We start from the raw sequence: 9,327 nt of genomic DNA, 5'->3' as shown, positions 1-9,327 counted from the left end.
AGATATAATTCACACATTGAACAACTTATCCTCATCCCTTATAGCCAAAATCATTCAACCATAAAGCTGAGGCAGGGAGGGCTAGCTCAGTGGTTTGAGTATTGGCCTGCTAAACCCAGGGTTGTAAATTCAATCCTTGGGGGCCCACTTAGGGATTTGGGGCAACAATCAGTAGTTGGTCCTGCTAGTGAAGGCAGGGGGCTGAACTCAATGACCCTTCAGGGTCCCTTCCAGTTCTAGGAGATAGGTATATCTCCATTATTATTATTATTTGATAAATCAAAAAATACTGCACCCTCTCTACAGACATCAACTCACTCTGTGCTACCCTATCCCCAAAAACCTCTGAGCATATACTACTGTGTACAGTAGTGCGTACCAAGTAAATTAGAGAAGTCAGATCAAAACTGTAAATAAATTAAACAGATTTTTTAAATTTACCAATTCAATTGAACTGAAATGCAAATTGTGTAGATTTCCAGTACATTTCTGATTTTCAGTCAAGCATGAAACAAATGGATTGAAACATGCAATTACTGGAAGATGATATAAGGTGATGTGATATTTCTCACTACCACATATTCAAAGTTATGATAAATGTGTTATGATTGAGCACAGCCACAAACACTAATTCCGTGAGCTACTTTGTTCACCACGACTTCTACTAAGGTGGTGTTTTAACTGAGTTTGACTTCAGTGGTACTACTCACAAGACCATAGTTACTCATGGGCATATGCAGGCTCCTGAGCTGCCTGTTTAAGTCAATGTGCTGTCCAAAAAATTAGTACCGTATCAAAGAGCTTATGTCATTTCCATAGTTCTTTCTTGCCAAGTCTGAGGGTGGAGTTTTTTTACCCCTGAATCTCAACAAAATTCATACTGAGGGAAATCCTTTGCAAGGTATGAGGAATTGTAAATGTCAAAATGATCGCTGGTACTTTTTCAGGCTTATTGTTCAAGGCTCCTGAGGGCCAACAAATGCAAACTTTTGCATCAACCCATGAAAGTCAAGAATTAGGGTCCAAAATTGCAAGCTTTTCACACAAAATATTCCTATTCAAGTAATCAGGAGTTCCACATATACAAGGTTTGCAGGATCAGACCACTGATCCTTAAAAAGCCAATTCTGTGACTCTGATGCAGCAAGCTTACTAAATTTAAGTTTTGAGTTACTTAAGGTTTTTGTTAATGGTCAGTTTAGATTTGAGAAAGGTCAGGCTATAACAGGGGTTCTCAAACTGGGGGTCATGACCCCTCATGGGGTTACAAGGTTATGCAGGGGTCATGAGTATATGCCTCCCAGCTAGCTAGCAAGTGTGCTGTGAAGTCTGCACTAGTAAGTCTGTAGTGAAATAGGAACAAGCATACAAAAATCACTTTTCACACCAGACTTACTAGCTAACAAGTCTGCTGTGAAAACTGATATTTGTATTTTTGTTGTCACTTTTCAAAGCCTCCCACCTAAATAGCAAGTTCACTGTGAAGTTTGCACTAGCAAGTCTTCTGTGAAAAATGATATTAACAATCATACAAATATCAAATTAAAATAGTGTTAAATATAAAAAGTGTGCATAAATTATGTATATAACACTGTGACAGGGTATTCCATGGCCTTTATGGCTCCCTACATGAGGCCCCACAGCCCTGCTACATCCCCACACCAAAAAACATTGCAGTGTCAGGAAAAGAGAAGTAAAGGTGGGTCCTCCAGCCCTGCCTAGAGAGGCCTCATGGAAGCAGCCAATCAGAACCCAGCAGGCTCAGACAAAAGAAGCTATACAGGCCTACCTAGTTACTTCCTGGCTGAGACCAGAGGGGAAAGGGCAGGGCACCCCACCGCACGACATTCCCCTCCCCTCCCCTCCGGAGCTTGAGAGATAACCAGGGTTTATTTCTGTCTGTTTTTGCTTAAGCTGTGTTTGCAGGGAGGGAGAGAGAGGACTTAAGAACCTTAACCCTGAGCTAAGGGTGAAGCTAAAAGGGGCCAGCTAGGAAGAAGTCCAGGGAAGAAGCAGCAATTAACTGAAATTGCACAGTGTGTGGCTGCTATGTATTGGGTCTGTGGACTGGAACCTGGAGTGCCTGGGTTCCTCTGACAGCCGCAGTAGCACTAACCCCTAGCAGAAAATGGGGCTTATTTGAGAGCCTGAACAAAGCCTTGAATTTAAGAGCCTGAACAAAGCTCAGAGCCGGTGCTGAAGACCCTGGCAAGATCAATGGGATTGTTCATTTACTGGACTCTTGTTTACACTGGAGAAGGTTCACTCTGGACTTTATGACTTGGCCAGATAGCCAAGCCACAGAAGACCCATCAAGATCAGCTCACAGCCTGCAGGGGGCACCAGAGTCAAGAAAAGGACTGCAGTACCACTAGGAGGCATTCAAGAGGTCAGTGCCCCCATTATAAGCACCCAAATGTCTTCAATAAGATAAGTCCTTGTCTTAAAGCAGTGATACTCAGACTGAGGCTTGCGAGCTGCAAGTGGCTCTTTAATGTGTCTCCTGCGGCTCTTTGCAGTACATGGTATTAAAACAGTGTGTGATTTAATTATTAACCAGTCATGATGCTTGTTATTATGTTATTAACCAATTTTAGAATACTTGGTCTGTGAGAATAAAATATGTCTATTTACACTACTGTGGGTCTTTTGGGTAATGTTAGTCTCTAATTTGGCAACCAAACCACTGAGATCTGAGTATCGCTGTCCTGAGTATCACTGTTGCTAATCTTAGTAAAAAACATACAGACAACAGGAGGAGGGTGGTCTGTGGTGATCTCTATTTTCAGATAACAAGTTATAGGTAAGCAAGTCTGTTTTGTTTTTTAATCGACTGTCTTTTATTCATCACTATTGTTGAATGGACTTAATGAAGCTAGTGAATGCAGATTTGAAAACTGCCCACATTTCAGAAGTGTTGTTTGGGGATTTCTGAGTGTGCAGCCTAAGGAGGAGCCACATGGGGATATAGACTTTAGTGGTGAGGTTGGGACTGACTATGCAAACAGGCACAAAAAGAGGTGCCTCTTCATCATCTGCCTGCATAGCAGTACCTGTATGAGAGGCAGCCACAATCTCAGTCCCTGAACACCAAGCATGACAAAGGGAATTACGGCACAACCAGCAATGCAACATTCTTTAATGGGTGAGGAGCTGGGCCATTGACCTGTTCCTATTTGGCACCTGCTGTCTCACTCAACCTGGCATATGCCAGGCACCCTTTTGAAGTGTGTAGAACTTGCCACTCGAGTATGCTCTTCCCTAGTGGTCCTCAGTCACTCAGGTTGCCCTTGATACCTCTGAACCTTGCTGCTTATGTCCCTATGGTGTATTAAAGCCACAACAGAGTTCCACATCAGCATTTTTCTCCACTAGCCGTGTTGTCTATTGCCTGCCAAACCAGCTTTTAATTGAGGGTATTTTTTATTTTCAGACCTAGATTAACTCCCACTGGGCAAGGTCATTATAGGTCAGTTTACTCTAGAGTAGTGGTTCTCAACCTTTTCTGGTCACTCCCCCCTCTTACCTGGCCTGCACCGTGGCCAGGGGCTGGGAGCCGGGGTCCAGGGCTGGTAGCTGGTGGCGGGGGCCACAGCCAGGGTGGGGGTTGGGGCCGGAGTGGGACTGGGTAGTGTTTTCTCCCCACCCGCTCATGGGCGCTGTCCCAAGCTCCCTGTGTCCCTTTAACGACTCCTCCATGGCCCCCTAGCGGGGTGTACTCCACAGTTTGGGGACTGTTGCTCTAAAGGGAACATGCATTGTTTAATTTTCATGTCATGCATTTATTACATCTATAAACTGCTTACACCTATGGATTGTCTAATCTAACTTCTTGGATGTCACGTTGCCTGCTCATATGTTGTTCAGACATGGTATGGGAAATAGGTGTCAGGAAAAAAATGTTTTTAGCAGGATAATTTAAATAACACAGCAACTGTTTTCTTGTTAACAATAACTCTCTTTTTTTCTGACTGAACAAGAAAGCATTTATTCCCTCATGAAGCTATCTAATACATTGCACCTGTTCATGCTTTGGTGTCATAATGATTCAATCAAAGCTCTCCAGCTTTCCTGTCTGAGAATTGCTGGCCATTCTGGCTAGGGATATAAGAATGTTTGTTCATATTATTCAAAGCATACATGTTGGTTGAAACCCAAGGACTAGAAAAGGACAGAAGGTGAAATGTTTCCTCATCATTTGCTTTCTCTTTTTCTTCTGTTTCTTGCTGGAGCTAATCCTCCCCTAAGGGTTTCATTGTTTCAGTTTGAAAAACTTTTCTTAATTCTCATCAAATAACTTGTGTCCTCTATACAAGCTTCTGGAAAAGGATTTCAGAGAACTGACTCACCCTGCCCCTTGCCTGTGTTTTAAGCACTCTAATTAGTTATGCCAGACGGTGCTGATTATTTTCTCCTAAGTGGGTCAAGTATTAGTAGTAACTTGCATTTAATTAACCCTGCCTGACTATATTAATTTCGCTTTCAACTTACTCATAAATATAAACAATGCTTCTTCTGTTTCTCTTCACAGTTTAGCAAAGTCTAAATCATTTCCAAACACTATGAGTGGAAGTTGAGGCGGTTCAGTGGCACCTAGCACCTTGTAGGAATGAACCCTAGGTGATTTTTTTCAGTAAGTGGATGAAAATAAAACTTAACAGATCTTGGTAGAGCTTTCTGGGCTGGATGCAAAGTCCACTCAAATCAATGGACCTCCTCCCGTTGACTTCAGTGTGGTTTGGCTCAGGCCCTGAATTAAGAACTCGGTAAGATTGTCTGCATTCATCTTCATATTAATAATAATAATTAAATAAAACTGGTGTGCTTCCAGAAAATCAGGCAACAGAGACTATAAAATAAAAACAGTTGAGTAGGGACATGAAGTAGCTCAGTGTACTGCTTACACTGTTACTTTCTCCAGCTAATCCAGCCATATGCCTTCTAAATTTGATTGATTTATGTATGAATTTTAGGCAGATTCTGGTTTCGAAATCAACTATGACAAAACATGGGCTTTTGCTATCTATATCTCAATCTGTTAAAATGTTTTAGCAGATTAATTTCCACTTCAATGGGCTAATTCTTCTATAAAATACTCATACAAATTACAGATCAAATCTCTATCAGTTGACTTACACTATTACAAAATGTTAAGGAAGATCTAGAGAGATGGAAATCTCGAACTTTTTTCCATGGATTGGAAGAATAAATTTCTAAAAATAAATGCATTTGCTAGCTTTAATTAACTTTTTCAGGTTTTATGTTACCTGAATCCTCTTTAGGAACTGACTGGGAAATATATTTGGTCTAACAAATGCCTTAAAATCATCTGAGTGCCTGTATCATATGTAGGAAAATGGTAACTTATTCTCCTAGATTTCAAACTTCATTGCTTTTTGGCTCAAATAAGAACTCTGCTAGATTTCCATAATAGCAGCTTTCAACAAAATTGAATTGTAAGAGAATTCTCTGGTTTAATTAACTTATTCCAAAGAGAGGCTGGGAATTATTTTTTCATCTTTAATGACCAACCCTTATACTGTACCTATCATTCATTTAACTATGGCCAAAAAGTGTCTAATATCCCCAGCTGCCTTCCTCATTTATCTCTTCTTTTTCCTATGTATGACATTTATGGTTTTTTTTTTGTTTTGTTTTTGTTCTGATCTCTTCAGAGGACTTCAATTACTGGTTAAATGCTGGCATAATCTCCATAATTTTATTAGCTCTGGATGGCAACTATGCATTCCAATTGCAGGACTAGAGTCTGAAAGAGTTTGTTAATATATTGTTGTATAATATATAGAGGAACAACTAACACAAATTATTTGAAGTATAAAGATAGGCACATATTTTGCTGTAATCCCAAGGCTGTAGTAATTTATCAACTAGCACCATTAACATGTGTTTGAGTTAACCATTGAAATAAAATTAATGAGAATGAATATGCCCCTTGAACTCAGAATAATCTACCAGTACTATTAATCTTCGTGTCAAGCTGTTCCAAAGAATAATTTCTCTGCTTTCCCATAGCCTGAATCCTGGGGTGTTAATTACTAGTATTTGAACTGACTAAGATTACTGTAGGTGGGGAGGCTAGCAGGTGACAAAAATGCAAGTAGAGATCTATTCAAATAATGCATTAGAAGTTCAGAGTTATGAAACAGTGCATATTCATAGCAGTTCCTACACCATGCACAGACTGAGGATTTTGGGGAAAGTGGAGAAAAGGGAAAGCTATTGACTGGCAAATAGTGATGCATTTTTTTATTTTAAAAATTTAAAAACTTGGAAGTGAAATATGTTGTTGAACAAACTTTTTTACTTCAGTTCTCTGGGGGGGGGAAGTGAATTTTGTAACAGATTAACATAAAATGATTCTCCCCCCCACCCCACCCCTGCTTTATGTCTTTTTGGTTTAGTCAGCAAACTGAAAAATCAAACATTTTCATGCTCTGATACCTGTCTTGCATATTTTAAGAAGGTGAGAAGAGAAGTGTAACTTTCTTCAATTTCTTCATCCCTTCACTCTAGCTGGAAGTCCCAGACTCCTTTTCCCCCAAAGACGCTCCAGACACTTTTCAGTCCATGCCCGCCCTAGCTAAAAAAAAAAAAAGTCCTTAATTATTACCACCACTCCTGTCATTGAGTGTGGGACAGGAGCACTGTGCAACTGCACTTGAGCATGTTGCTGAAACCATAGAATCTCAGGGTTGGAAGGGACCTCAGGAGGTCATCTAGTCCAACCCCCAGGACCTCAGGAGGTCAGCTAGTCCAACCAGCTGACATGGAATCCCTGGCCAGTGTGCTTCCACAATACAGCTAATGTTTGGCGGATGGGTGAGATGTTGGGTGGAATTGTATTTCTTGGGGCTAGAGTGGGATGGGAGTTCCCCACCCTCCAGCCCCACAGTCTTGTTTCATGTTCTGACATGTTTTGGATAGACTTTGTGATTTTAAAATTTTTGAATATGTGCCTAGAGACTATGATGGGTACAAATGTACATAAACATGGAAAAATTAATGCTGCTAAGATGCGATAAAAGACACAGAGATTCAATCAGAAAAAACCTTAACACTAACACATTGCTTTAGACACCCAGCAACCCAGACATCTGTTGCCTAAAGACAAATAGATCTAATTATTTGTGCTAATGTGAGTGGAACATAGAAATTCTTTTTATTTTGGACTCACCTTCCATGATTGTTGATGGACTTTCATCAAAGTAAAACAAACTGTAACATTAACATAACATCTGAATTGTCTGTGTTTGAATATTGTGTACAATTCCTAGGGTGCAAGAGAGGTAATTTCAGCAAAAAATCTGAGAGGTGCTTGCAGGTTTGTTTGTTTGGTGCAGCTCTTCATCCCAGTGTGTGGCAAATAGTCTGGTATCTGTCAGTAAATGATATTTAATACTGAGCAGAATTATGCTAAGTATGATTTGCATAAATCTATAATGAGATGTTGAATTGATTTCACCTGGCATACCAGAAGCTGTCTGCTTACAGGAAAAAGTTAATCAGTTTAAAGGATGTTAATTAGCATCCCTAAAGACCTTCTTTGTAACAATAGACACTCATTGTGAAGATTCAGAATGTTTACAGAAACCTATTATGGATTGATCCATAAATACCTATATGGAAGCGGGGAGAAAGGATGTTGGTAGGATAATAAAATAAAGCAATTGGGTAATCACATTTGTGAGGAGTGTCTAGGCAGATAAATTGGCCATGTCAGAGGAACTTGAGGAAAAGGTCTTGAATTGGTAAGCGATTGAGTCACAGAAAGGAAAGTCTTTGTATTTCTGACCAAAATGGCCAGAGAGGAATGCAGCATTCTAGAACTGTATCATGTCCCTTTGCTTTTCACTGTACCTAAGCCAAGGTAAGCCTACTTTGCTGGCCTTTGCAAAATATTCAAGCTAAGTCAGAGGTGCCGAACCATTTCTTTTGCTTTAGTATGGTGATGATGGGTTTTTCTTTGTTTAATCTAATTTTTACAGGACTACATGATCATAGAATTTTTGCATGGGTAACTTCATGCAGACCATGCCAGAAGAAAGCAGTCTTCAGCCTCAAAACAGAAAGATAGCCAAGGTAAAAGAAATCTGGAATGTTAGTCTCAGATCTTGGTCAAAGGGTCCTATCCAAGAGAGAGTGTCGCATATAGAGCTAAGGTCATGAGAACACAAAGCAGATGCCTACAGATTGAGGAGGAGGGGATGCAGGGAACAGTCTACATGACTAATTTTTCTGATCTCTTTTGAAGCAGTCATCAAGCTGTATCAACCTGTCATGTGGCCTGAGGATAGGACAGAGAAGTAAATGTGTATTAGGAGTTTCTGGTCACCACTGTCTAGGGTTCCCAGCTTTCTAATTGCATAAAACCAAACACCCTTGCCCTTCCCCAACCCCCGCTCCTTCTCAGAGCCCCCACCCCCAGCTCACTCCATTCCCCTGTCACTCGATCACTCTCACTCGCTCATTTTCACTGGGCTGGGGGAGGGGGTTGGGGTGCAGAAAGGGGCGAGGGCTCTGGCTGGAAATGTGGGCTCCAGGGTTAGGCAAGAAATGAGGAGTTCAGGGTGCAGCAGGGGGGTGGGGGCCATGGGGGTTGCAGGCTCCAGGAGGGAGTTTGGTTGGGGGTGTTCAGGACTGGGGAAGGGGTGCAGGAGGGGATGTGGGGTGCAAGCTCCAGGAGGGAGTTTGGGTATGGGAGGAATCTCAGGGCTGGGACTTTTAACGGCCCGGTCAGCAACACCAACCGGAGCTGCCAGGCTCCCTTTTCAACTGGCCATTCCAGTCAAAAACCAGACGCTTGGCAACCCTACCACTGTCAGCAGTCTCTATATCAGATTTCTACTAGATTATTCACCTATTACGCTACAGTTTCTTCTTCTTCTTCTTCTGCCAGTCACATTTACTAAAGACTCACAGCACTTTCCAATTCCTGCTTTCCTAATCCTTTTCATGTCTCTCTTAGCCTCACTCTTGTCCACTTGATGACAGGAAGTAGGAGGATAAGAGTACCAGGCCTGGAGAATCTAATTATAAATATACAGTTGTATCATGCTGCAGTGATATAAAAATATTGCAAGAAATGTGTGTCTATGTTATAATACCCAGGTATGTGTGGTCAGTCAAGGCCTACCACTACAAACACAAGAAGGATGAATCAACCTACTAAGTTTCATTTTATTATTCTTTTCAACCCAAAGATCTCATTAGTAACTCAGCATCTGAGTTCCGTCAATCTGAAAAATGATTCCTGCTGCCTCTAGAATTTACACCATCAGTTGCTGACTTTAACAATCTCTACTTCTT

General features: G+C 41.1%; 1 long non-coding RNA gene across 1 annotated transcript; it reads left to right on the top strand.

Moving 5' to 3' along the window:
- The first annotated feature begins 1,817 nt into the window (after nt 1-1,817).
- On the top strand, nt 1,818-8,097 carry LOC120400083. The gene is made up of 3 exons (XR_005595526.1): nt 1,818-2,389; nt 4,532-4,633; nt 8,007-8,097. It is a non-coding gene; the product is annotated as an uncharacterized LOC120400083 (long non-coding RNA).
- Nucleotides 8,098-9,327: the final 1,230 nt, after the last annotated feature.

Source organism: Mauremys reevesii, linkage group 3 (genome assembly GCF_016161935.1).
Source record: "Mauremys reevesii isolate NIE-2019 linkage group 3, ASM1616193v1, whole genome shotgun sequence".
NCBI lineage: Eukaryota > Metazoa > Chordata > Testudines > Geoemydidae > Mauremys > Mauremys reevesii.
The sequence above is the reverse complement of the archived record's forward strand: the minus strand, read 5'-3'. Positions and strand labels throughout refer to the sequence as shown.